General features: G+C 43.5%; 1 protein-coding gene and 1 pseudogene across 1 annotated transcript in view; both read right to left on the bottom strand.

The window, feature by feature from the left end:
• Positions 1-2,023, bottom strand: part of LOC139389666 (ADAMTS-like protein 2) — a 37,428-nt gene extending 35,405 nt beyond the window's left edge. The window contains exon 1 of the mRNA XM_071136541.1: positions 1,873-2,023. The gene's annotated coding sequence lies outside the window, so the exon portion shown is untranslated. The remainder of the gene's footprint in view (positions 1-1,872) is intronic.
• A 4,548-nt stretch (positions 2,024-6,571) lies between these two features.
• On the bottom strand, positions 6,572-9,793 carry LOC139390233 (tetratricopeptide repeat protein 16-like; annotated as a pseudogene).
• Between the last annotated feature and the right edge of the window lie 3,305 nt (positions 9,794-13,098).

Below are 13,098 nucleotides of genomic sequence, written 5' to 3'. Positions count from 1 at the left end.
CCTGGCTGCATTTCCCATTCCTGACAGGACGGTAACCTTAAACTTTTATTGCGAGGGGGTGAAACACTTTTCAGCTCCTTTATGACCACTGTCTGTCCCAGACCACTTTGTTCAAGGGCTGCAGCCCACACATACTGTCTGAGGGAGCTGAACCAAGCACCAAGCCCCATCCCCACGCCGACATCGCATTGTGAGGCGGCGGTCGACCACGCTCTCCAAATGGAGCCACAACATCATCACCACATCTGATGATTGACATCAGTCTAGGCATGGGCTCCGTGGTCGTCTGCACAAACATTAGGCAGACACCATTGAGAAGATTTGGGTGGTACCGGGCGTACTGTGTGAACATGTACTTTTAAACTAGCTTCTCTGCTACGCCACACTCTGCATGTGATTATGCCACTGCTCTCAATGACGTCTTATACATGCAAGGGGGGAGCCTGAGTAGAATTTGTACTGTATGTTCATCACAAATGATTGTATGTTCAGTAATTGAAACAATAGCTGGTGTGGATGGAATGCATGTGATCAGATGCTGCTGGGGTGTTTCCTACAGGGTTGAGTGTCACAATCTCCTTATCGGCTGTTACTATAGCTGCTGTCAGAGCAGGGGGGGAGGGGGGGGGGGGGGGGGGGGCAGCTGCTTCTCTCTCAAAACAATCCCCTCTCTTCTCCAGTCTCCACCATGTACAGTATGCTACAATGCCCAACTGGTACACACTGTAAACCACATTATTGCCACACATATTCAAATCTTTTAAACTCTAGATACATTTACAGTTTCAGGGTGAATTCAATCTTTACACTTGTCTATAATCTTGATACATATCTTTATTTTATTTGGCAAGGGAAAAAAACATAATTTTCAGGCAAATTTACACAGCTAAATGATCTTGTTAAAAATAAAGATGTACTGTAATGTTGAGGAAAAAAACGGTCCAAGGCACAATACCTTTGCCATTCAACTAAATTCTCAAGGGATTATAACATATACAAAAGAGCTACAGCTTCTCCATCATTTCTATCTGTCATATTGAACTGCCTTCATCTAACTGGCCCACCTCTTGCTTTTTGTCATACGCCCTTTACATGTCTCCATTTGCCTGTCAATCATAGTTATAGACATAAACAATACAAAACAATGCCATTAGAAAATCCTTGAGCCCTGACAATCTAGACTAATGGATAAAAGACTGTAAATCCAAACAGGTGAGGTGGAACTAAGGAAAACTGGGCCTCTACTGACACCTGTTGGATTTGAGAACAGTATTGTGCCATGACAACCTCAAGCTATAGTACTATGGCCACACTCCACCATGTCACCCTAAGAGTAGTAAACACCATAGTGTTGCTGCTTATGTGGAATTCACTCCAACCCCCCCAAACTTCCTACAGTGGTACAGCCTGTCCTTAGAGACCAGTGCAGACTGCTCCTGTTCCACTGTGCTGCTTATGTGGAATTCACTCCAACCCCCCCAAACTTCCTACAGTGGTACAGCCTGTCCTTAGAGACCAGTGCAGACTGCTCCTGTTCCACTGTGCGGGTGGGGGCCAGACTGGACACATCATACTGCAGAGGCTATCGCCGTTCAAGGGCCAATCGTACTGCTCGCTTCACCTGGCACAGCCAACACAGGAAGTGCACCTCTGCTCAGTATGAGAGACTCTTTCAATGATCTCTACGGGTGGAGGATCCAACTAAAACAAATACTGATCAATGGTGAAGCATAAGTTGAGTGTTTTATGTGATTTTGTGAATAAGAGGTATGGAAAGAGAGTTTGAACTGAAGGGCTTTATTAAGTGACCTCACTAGATGAGGGTAGATGAGTTTGCTGCCCCAGTGTCTGGGTGTTTTCCTGGTCTAGTACCTGCTGGTTGATCCTGACGATCTGCTTGTACACGTACTGGGGTGCCACACAGGCTTTAAGCGGCTCCGCCACCTGGTCAGACTGGTCCTCTGAGGATTGGATGTCAGACTGGATGTCTGTGTCATGTGACAGGGTCATCTTGTCAAGCCCACTGCAGATTCTGGGGAAAAACATCAACCACAACCTGAAATGAACATCAACCACAATTAGTTTGTACACTTTGGGACTGGTGTACACACCCATATTTGGCCTATGTAAGGAAGGACTACAAAGCACTTCCAATTGAGACTCTATTGAACAGGCTTCTTTTTAGTCCAGGAGAAGTGTTCATCTGGATCTGTGCAACTGCCCTTTTGACCATTCTCAGACCGGAGTTAAATAAATATGTTTAAAAAAACACAAAAGTACATGTGCTTGATTTAGCTTTGATTCTGTACTTTGGGGGTTTTTCCATTCTATTGTACCTGGAAAACTAAACCAGGTATTTATATATCTTTCTGATTCAGGTCTGACCACTTTTAGCCGTGGCAGGGAGGGGTTGTGGACAAACAGTGTTAGCCCAACCTAACTTTAGCATGGAGGATGCAATGTTTCCAGGCCTGGATGTTGTCCATCAGCTCGGCTTTAACCATTCTGGCCGTCTCACTGGACAGCACATCTGACACTGAGCAGCCTGGGAACAGACTCAGCTGCAGAGGGGCCACCTACGCACACACACAAAATGGCTACACGGACTCAGAGTTGACCACAATCAGAGTTGACCACAATCAGAGTTGACCACACTCACAGAGCCCTATATACTTACGCACACTGACACTCGAACACATACAAACAAACACTCACTCCATCATTTGCTCACACATAATATGCACACACATTTACAGTGCATTCGGAAAGTATTTAGACCACTTGACATTTTGTTACGTTAAAGACTTATTCTAAAATGGATTCAATTGTATTTTAATCCTCATCAATCTACACACAGTACCCCATAATGAAATATCAACTTTACATAAGTATTGAAACCCTTTACTCAATACTTGGTTGAATTACCTTTGGCAGTGATTACAGCCTTGAGTTATCTTGGGTATGATGCTACAAGCTTGGCACACCTGTATTTGGGGAGTTTCTCCCATTCTCTGAAACTCTGACAGGTTGGATGGGGAGCGTTGCTGCACAGCTATTTTCAGTCTCTCCAGAGATGTTCGATCCAGACTCTGGCTGGACCACTCAAGGACATTCAGATACTTGTCCCGAAGCCACTCCTGCGTTGTCTTGGCAGTGTGCTTAGGGTCGTTGTCCTGTTGGAAGACTTTGGCCCAGTCTGAGGTCCTGAGTGCTCCGGAGCAGGCTATCATCAAGGATCTCTCTGTACTTTGCTCCGTTCATCTTTCCTCGATCCTGACTAGTCTCCCAGTCCCTGTTGTTGAAAAACATCCCCAAGGCACGATGCTGTCACCACCATGCTTCACTGTAGGGATGGTGCCAGGTTTCTTCCAGACGTAACGCTTGGCATTCAGGCCAAAAAGTTCAATCTTGGTTTCATTAGACCAGAGAAATTTGTTTCTCATGGTTGTTGTTTTGCTAGCGTAGACTGGAATATGTTCCAAGATTCATCCAATGGCATTGAGGAGTATACCACCTTAGTCACCGGCTTCATTAATAAGTGCATCAACGACGTCCTCCCCACAGTGACTGTATGTACATTTCCCAACCAGAAGCCATGGATTACAGGCAACATCTGCACCGAGCTAAAGTACAGAGCTGCCGCTTTCAATGAGTGTCCTGCTTTCAAGGAGCGGGACACTAATCCGAACGCATATAAGAAATCCCGCTACAAACCATCAAACAGGCAAAGCGTCAATACAAGACTAAGATTGAATCCTACTAGACCGGCTCTGACGCTCGTCGGATGTGGCAGGGCATAAAAAATATTACGGACGACAAAAGGGAAACCCAGCCGCGAGCTGCCCAGTGATGTGAGCCTACCAAATGAGCGAAATGCCTTTTATGCTCGCTTTGAGGAAAGCAACACTGAAGCATGCATGACAACACCAGCTGTTCCGGACAACTGTGTGATCACGCTCTCTGTAGCCGATGTGAGCAAGAACTTTAAACGGGTCAACATTCAAAATTCACAGGATGTGTACTCAAAGCATGCGCGGAGCAACTGACAAGTGTCCTCACTGACATGTTCAACTTCTCCCTGACCGAGTCTGTAATACCTACATGTTTCAAATAGACCACCATTGTCCCTGTGCCCAAGAAAGCAAATAGTATATAGGGCTCTGTTGATTTGGTCTGCCTAAATTAATACCACCCCGTAGCACTCACAACGGTAGCCATGAAGTGCTTTGAAAGGCTGGTCATGGCTCACATCAACACCATCATGCTGGAAACCCTAGACCCACTCCAATTTACATACCGCCTCAACAGATCCACAGATGACGCAATCTCAATTGCACTCCACACTGCCCTTTCCCTTCTTTACAAAAGGAACACGTATGTGAGAATGCTGTTCATTGACTACAGCTCAGCATTAAACAACATAGTGCCCACAAAACTCATTACTAAGGTAAGGACCCTGGGACTAAACACCTCCCTTTGCAACTGGATCCTGGACTTCCTGATGGGCCGCCCCCAGGTGGTAAGGGTAGGCAACAACACATCTGCCACGCTGATCCTCAACACTGGGGCCCCTAAGGGATGCATGCTTAGTCCCCTCTTGTACTCTCCTGTTCACCCACGGCTGCGTGGCCAAGCACGACTCCAACACCATCATTAAGTTTGCTGACGACAACAGTGGTGGGCCTGATCACTGACAACGATGAGACAGCCTATAGGGAGGTCAGAGACCTGGCAGTGTGGTGCCAGGACAACAACCTCTCCCTCAATGTGAGCAAGACAAAGGAGCTGATTGTGGACTATAGGAAAAAGAGGGCTGAACAGGCCCCCATTAACATTGATGGGGCTGAAGTGGAGAGGATCGAGAGTTTCAAGTCCCTTGGTGTCCACATCACCAACAAACTATCATGGTTGAAACACACCAAGATAGTTGTGAAGAGGGCACGACAACACCTGTTCCCCCTCAGGAGGCTGAAAAGATTTGGCATGGGTCCCCAGAATCTCAAAAAGTTCTACAGCTGCAACATATAGAGCATCCTGATCAGTTCCATTACCACCTGGTATGGCAATTGCACGGCATCTGACCGTAAGGCGCTACAGAGGGTAGTGCGTACTGCCCAGTGCATCACTGGGGCCAAGCTTCCTGACATCCAGGATGTACTAGGTGGTGTCAGAGGAAAGCCCAAAAAATTGTCAAAGACTCCAGTTGCCCAAGTCACAGCAGACTGTTCGGTCTGCTAACGCAAGGAAAACAGTATCGGAGCACTGTCTAGAACCAAAAGGCTCCTTAACAGCATCTACCCCCAAGCCATAAGACTGCTGAACAATTAGTCAAATGGCCACCCAGACTATATACATTGCCCCCCCCCCCCCCCTGTATATAGCCTCGTTATTGTTATGTAATTTTCTTGTGTTAATCTTTTTAATTTTTTACATTTAGTTTATTTAGTCAATATTTTCTTAACCCAATTTATTTTAACTGCATTGCTGGTAAAGGGCTTGTAAGTTAGCATTTCACGGTAAGGTACACCTGTTGTATTTGGCGCATGTGACAATTTGATTTGGTCTGAGAGTCTTTAGGTACCTTTTGGCAAAACTCCAGGCGGGCTGTCGTGCGCCTTTTACTGAGGAGTGGCTTCCATCTGGCCACTCTACCATAAAGGCCTGATTGGTGGAGTGCTGCAGAGATGGTTGTCCTTTTGGAAGGTTCTCCCATCTCCACAGAGGAACTCTGGAGCTCTGTCAGAGTGACCATTGGGTTCTTGGTTACCTCCCTGACTAAGGCCCTTATCCCCCGATTGCTCAGTTTGGCCAGGCGACCAGCTCTAGGAAGAGTCTTGGTGGTTCCAAACTTCTTCCATTTAAGAATGATGGAGGCCACTATGTTCTTGGGGATTTTCTATACTATAAATGTTTTGGGACACTTCCCCAGATCTGTGCCTTGACACAACCCTGTCTCGGAGCTCTACGGACAATTCCTTCGACCTCATGGCTTTGTTTTTGCTCTGACATGCACTGTCAACTGTGGGACCTTATATAGAATCATGTCAAATCAATTGAACTTACCACAGGTGGACTCCAATCAAGTTGAAGAAACATCTCAAAGATGATCAATGGAAACAGGATGCACCTGAGCTCAATTTCAAGTCTCATAGCAAAGGGTCTGAATACTTATGTAAATAAGGTATTTCTGTTTTTCTTTTTTAATACATTTGCAAACATTTCTAATAACCTGATTTTTTTTTGTCATTATGGGATATTACATGTAGATTGATGAGGATTTTTATTTTTATATTTTTTAAATGTAATCAATTTTAGCATAAGGCTGTAATGTAACAAAATGTGTAAATGTCTGAATCCTTTTGGAATGCACCGTACATAGAGTACCAGTCCAAAGTTTGGAAACACCTACTCATTCAAAGGTTTTTCTTTATTTTTCTACTTTCTACATTGTAGAATAATAGTGAAGACATCAAAACTATGAAATAAGTTTAACAAATAAGTAAACAAATCAGATTTTTTTTTTTTACATTTTAGATTCTTCAAAGTAGCTACCCTTTGCCTTGATGACAGCTTTGCACACTCTTGGCATTCTCTCAACCAGCTTCGTGAGGAATGCTTTACCAACAGTCTTGAAGGAGATCCCACATATGCTGATGCAGCACTCAATCACTCTCCTTGGTCAAGTAGCCCTTACACACCCTGGAGGTGGGTTTTGGGTCATTTTCCTGTTGAAAAACAAATGATAGTCTCACTAAGTGCAAACCAGATGAGATGGAATGCCTTGGTAGCCATGTTGGTTAAGTGTGCCTTGAATTCTAAATAAATCACAGACAGTGTCGCCAGCAAACCACACATGCAGAGATCATCTGTTCACCTACTCTGTGTCTCACAAAGTCACGGTGGTTGGAACCAAAAATCTCACATTTTGACTCATCAGACCAAAAGGACAGATGTCCACCGGTCTAATGTCCATTGCTCGTGTTTCTTGGCTCAAGCAAGTCTCTTCTTCTTATTGGTGTCCGTTATTAGAGGTTTTTTTGCAGTAATTCGACCATGAAGGCCTGATTCACACAGTCTCTTCTGAACAGTTGATGTTGAGATGTGTCTGTTACTTGAACTCTGAAGCATTTATTTGGGCTGAAATCTGAGGTTCAGTTAACTCTAATGAACTTATCCTCTGCAGCAAAAAAAATAAGTTTTGATGGCCTGTCGTTTCTCTTTGCTTATTTGAGCTGTTCTTGCCATAATATGGACTTGTTAATTTACCAAATAGGGCTACCTTCTGTATACCACCCCTACCTTGTCACAACACAACTCAAACACATTAAGAAGGAAAGAAATTCCACAAATGAACTTTTAACAAGGCACACCTGTTAATTGAAATGCATTCCAGGTAAGTACCTCATAAAGCTGGTTGAGAGAATGCCAAGATTGTGCAAAGCTGTCATCAAGGCAAAGGGTGGCTACTTTGAAGAATGTCAAACATAAAATATATTTAGATTTGTTTAACACTTTTTTGGTTACTACATGATTCCATATGTGTTATTTCATAGTTTTGATGTCTTCACTTTTATTCTACAATATAGAAAACAGTAAAAAAAAATAAAGAAAAACCCTTTATTTTATGAGTAGGTGTGTCCAAACTTTTGACTGGTACTGTATATATCTACCTCTATCGATCCAGTATCCCTGCACATTGTTAATAATGGTATTGGCACTGACCCTGTATATAGTATGCTTACTTTATTGTGTTCTTATTTTTTATGTTTATATCTCACTTGTTTTTGTTCTACCATGTTATTTGTTGTACTACATTGTTATTGATTACTGCTTTGTTGGTTACAAGAAAGACATTTCACTGTACCTGTCCATGTGACATTAAAACTGGAAACACACACATGTAGACAGAGGTACAGATTTACTACAGTACTGAGTTCTGCACCAAGTGGGAGTTTCACACCACTTTATGAAACATGTATTACATAAAATGAAATGTGCGTTAAAATAAAGAATAATCTGTTCATATACTTATAAAAAACATCCCCCCCCCCCAATCTGCATTGGAAACAAGTGGTGAGAGCTTAGTACTTGCATAACTAGAGTCCTTAGTCCACATTAGACCCTAGCTATAACAGCTCAGTATTATGGATAGAGTTGATGAGACACACAGTACAGGCATTGAGGGTCTTGCCCGATCATTAGTAGGGTCCAGGAGAAGGGTACTGATGGCATCCTGCTTGGCCCCCTCCACGTTGGGCACTTTATGGTGGGGCTTTGGCCCAGTTCTCATAGTACTGTCTAACTCCAGGGTTGTACTTGATGGCCTCAGAGAACTTGTCAGAGCTGCCTCATGGTACTTCCTGCGGTGAAGACAATACACAGTGTTATGGATGACAGACTGAGACTCACCAGTCCTGGTAGCAGTGTGTGCCCAGGGTGTTGAGGATGACAGCGAGGCGGATCCAGATGGCCTGGTCATCAGGAGACATCTCCTCCGCCTGCTGGTAGTCAGCCAGGGCAAACTCCCACTCGTCCTGCTGGAAGAAACAGTCTGCACAAACCACAACCACCTCTGTAAATATCAGAGGTGATATCTACTGTCGACTCAGATGCACTCCTTCCTGAAATTGGATCTAATGGATATAGGTACTAACTTTATGCATTGATGTATTCAAGGTCTGTGAGGTGATATGAAATCAAATCTCCAGTCACTTTAAACACATCCTCTCTTGATCTCAGAGACTCCTGCCCACCGTCCATATTCACACACTATTTCTATTTCACAGAGCCAGACATCAATTGCACCTTTTTCAAGAGGGAGCCCACAACCTCTCTCATTTTACCTCAGCCAAACTCACCCCCTTCGCCTCCACTTCCTCCCACCCCCTTAAACATACCTCCCTTCCCTCATCTCTCCTCTGCTTTCCTCTCCCGTCCTCTCCTTTCCCCTCCCCTCACCTCCTCTGTTAATGTGGAGGCCGCTTTCCTCCTTCTGCTCCTGGATGGCCTTGCTGAGCAGCATGGTTTCCTCGGCGTAGAAGCTATGGGAAGAAGCACGGCACGGCAAAGTTGTTATAGGTGAGCACCAGCTGGGCCTGGGCCGCCTACTGCACGGCCCTCAGTTTTTCCTGGGTGTGTCCGCTCGGCTCCGCCCCCTGGACTCAAGCCTCACTCAGCTCCACAGCCAGGACCAGGTCCTCAATGACAGAAATGAAGTCTATTAGCCTGCGGTACAGAATACCCCTATGGTGCAAAATACTACATATTAGTGGATAATAGACAGTATGGAGCATATCACAGCAACACAATGTAGATTATGTATCCTCATTTGTTTACTTTAAATTGGTAGACGAGAATCCGTCTGAAAATGTGTCAACATTATCAAGCTTGTAGCTTCTAAAAAGAACATTATGAACACCTGCTCTTTCCATGACCTAGACTGACCAGGTGAATCCAGGTGAAAGTTATGATCCCTTATTGATGTCACTTGATAAATCCACTTCAATCAGTGTAGGTGAAGGGGAGGAGACAGGTTAAAGAAGGATTGCTAAGCCTTGAGACAATTCAGACATGGATTGTGTATGTGTGCTATTCAGAGGATGAATGGGCAAGACAAAATATTTAAGTGCCTTTGAACGGGGTATGGAAGTAGGTGGCTTTTCACACCCAATAGTTTCCACATGTGTATCAAGAATGGTCCACCACCCAAAGGACATCCAGCCAACTTGACACAACTGTGGGAAGCATTGGAGTCAACATGGGCCAGCGTCCCTGTGGAACACTTTCGACACATTGTAGTCTATGCCCTAACGAATTGAGACTGTTTTGAGGGAAAAAGGGAGAAGGGAGGGGGGGTTCAACTCAATATTATGATTGTGTTTTTAATGTTTTGTGCACTCAGTGTATATCTCTTCATTGGTAGAGGAGAATGGTCTGGTAAAATGGGATCAACCAGGCATGTATCAACTAAACCATAACATTCTTGCTTGCTGTATCAGAACCTTTACACGTACAGATAAATACTCTGTCAACAAGATCAAGATTCTAGCTTCTAACAAGAACCCTATGACCACCTGCTGTATCAGTACCCCCCTGTATATAGTCTCACTATTGTTATTTTACTGCTGCTCTTTAATTACTTGATACTTTTATTTCTTTTTTATTCATTTTTTCATTTATTTATTAAACTGCATTGTTGGTTAGGGGCTTGTAAGTAAGCATTTCACTGTAAGGTTGTATTCGGCGCATGAGACTAATAAAATTGGATTTGATTTGAACACCTGAAGAGGTAGTGCTGCTCAAATGTATTTATAAAGCTCTTTTTCCCAGATTTATTTATAAAGCTCTTTTAACGCCAGCAGATGTTACAACGTGCCTATACAGAAATCCAGCCTGAAACCCCAAGCAATGCAGATTTAAAGGCACAGTGGCAAGGAAAAACTCTCTAGAAAGGCAGATCTAGGAAGCAACCTAGAGAGGAACCAGGAATCAGTCCTCTTCTGGCTATGCCGGGTGGAGATTATAAGAGTGCATCGCTATTAAGGCCAGATCATTCTTCAGTCTCAGTGCAATGCTCCAGGGCCATGTTGATCTTGGACAGGGCCTCCGTGAGCTTCCCTGCCAGGGCCCTGCTGATGGCCTGCTGCCTGGCCCTCTCACAGGCCTCCTCTAGCCCAGCAGGGCACCTGCCTCTAGGCACGATGGACTGAGGACCCTGACCTCAGATCAGGGTAGCACAGTGTTACCTGTCTGGAGAAGAGTCCTGGTAATTGCCAGGGACCTTACGATATGATATTGTCACGATACTTAGTGCCAATAAGATATGTATTGCTATTTTCACGATTCTATATGTATTGCGATTCCATACTGACATTTTATTGCGATTTTATGTTCCAAACATATTGCTCACTAAATGTCTGCTGCAGAGAGACAAGAGAAAACAAGTTTTGATCAGTCAGAGAAATAAAAGTGCTGAAAACATGTTGGCTCACTGTTTAAAAAGAAGATGGAGAACAAGCTATAGGATGAAAAATACTTACGTTTTGGAAGAGGCACAGCTGACTAGCGCTAGTTAACGCTACCTTTGGTAGCAATTTCTGGGAGTCAAATATCTATATATCTTCAAAAAATAATATTGTGATATGTAACTGTATAGGTTTTTTTCCCCCATCACTAATGAAGAATGGTCCTGTCATTCCATTAGAATGCATGTAAATTTGTTTTTTTAAATATTTTTTTATAGGTAGTCACTAGATGGTCCGAGAGGACAAAAGTGGAAATGATGTCACAAGTGTTGAACTAGTACATAAGCAATTTTTCCCAAAGGTTACAGCTCATAAGGTTAGTGGTTGAAATTACATTTGGTGCTAGAAATCGTCACACCTGCGTTCTTTATAGCATGGTATTGTCAGATATTGCCAAGCGTTAACACCAAGGAAACAGAGTGTGAGAGTGTCCTACTGACCTGGTTGAGCTGTTTGTGGAGACGTGCTCTGAGGGTGAGCAGATCTGCGGTCTCAGAGTCTACCTGTAGCCAGTTACTAAACAGCCTCAGACAGTCAGAATAGCGGCCCAGGGACGTCAGACATGCCAGGCTACAACAGCAACAAAGAGAGACACTTCTGTGGTTCACACCCGTGAAACATTGTTTTAAATCTTAGGTGAATAGCACCATCTGTTGGCTGTGCAAGGAGTGTCTGTCTGTAGAGCTGGCTGAGGTCAAAGGATTTCACATGCCCTCCTTAGGCAGATAACATTTGGATAAAACCAAAGAAAGTGTTTGTATATAGTGGAAACAGTAACAACTATATTAATTTTCATGAACATAGCTATGTGAATACCTCAAATTTCACACTGACCTTCTCATGTGATATGACCAGCAGCAAGGCCTTGGCAAACAACTCCAGAGCATCCAGGAACATCCCCTGTGGAGTGGACAAAACTCAATAGTATCTCTATTCTCTAAACAAGACAATTACAACAGTTTTCAGATGAGATATATAAAAAGGGTGCTATCAGATTTTTACTAAGTTTTTTCAAGTGAAAGCAAGAGGTATTTCAACAGTGCTGGGTGCGTGCTTGACTGTGTAGAGATGATCATTATGTCTGAATGTTTTCCCAGACTGTTCTGTTCTAAGAAGATCACAGGCCAGAGGTTTGTGGAGGCTCCAGGAGGCATGCATGTCTGCAGCTGATGGCTGTAGACACATCTGTAGATAATCCTCCACCTGAGCTGGACGTCAGAACACATGACAACTTCAGACAATTATTTTATACAAATCAGACTATATTTATGTGGTTCTATACCTGTTTCTGCTGAATATGTTTTTTATTTAACCAGGCAAGTCAGTTAGAACAAATTCTTATTTACAATGAGGCCAAACCCAGACGACAATAGGACAATTGTGCACCGCCCTACAGCACTCCCAATCACATCCAGTTGTGATACAGCCTGGAATTGAACCAGGGTGTCTGTAGTGACGCCTCTGGCATTGAGATGCCGTGCCTTAGACCACTGCGCCACTCGGTAGCCCAACTATTGACGGCTTTGGCGAAGCAAGTCACAGACTGAAAATTGATATGGCTATTGGCATTGCCTCTTCTCCATAGCTGCAAATTGCTAAATCTAGGTGAATGCCTCTTAAGGTAAACTCAACTCATCTTCAGAAATCATAATGTGATTAAAGTAGCTAATATACATTAATGTCAAAGCTACAACAATCTATTGACATGTTAAACTCAATGTTCAATGGCAGCCTTTCAACTTAAGAAAATGCTTATTGGGTTTTTATGCCGTATTTCCAAAGGTATCTCACCTGCCTCCACTACTAAGGCACATACAGATGTTGATAATTAAAAATATTTTTTTTATTTAACTAGGCAAATCGGTTAGTCTTATTTTACAACGACGGCCTAAATGCACCAATACACTTCCTTAAAGCTATATACTGGATTCTGTCCAGCCTCTGAAGCAAAGTCTTCCGCGCTGTTCCATAAACTCTACACCCGTAATCAAGTGTTGTCCTGATCTGAGCTCTATAAATATCCATCAACGATTGTCTATCAGCACCCCATTCACCAACTTCTTGTACTTTGTTT

This window comes from Oncorhynchus clarkii, chromosome 30 (assembly GCF_045791955.1).
Source record: "Oncorhynchus clarkii lewisi isolate Uvic-CL-2024 chromosome 30, UVic_Ocla_1.0, whole genome shotgun sequence".
Classification (NCBI taxonomy): Eukaryota; Metazoa; Chordata; class Actinopteri; order Salmoniformes; family Salmonidae; genus Oncorhynchus; species Oncorhynchus clarkii.
Note: the sequence above shows the minus strand (reverse complement) of the source record. Positions and strands in the feature narration are given on the sequence as shown.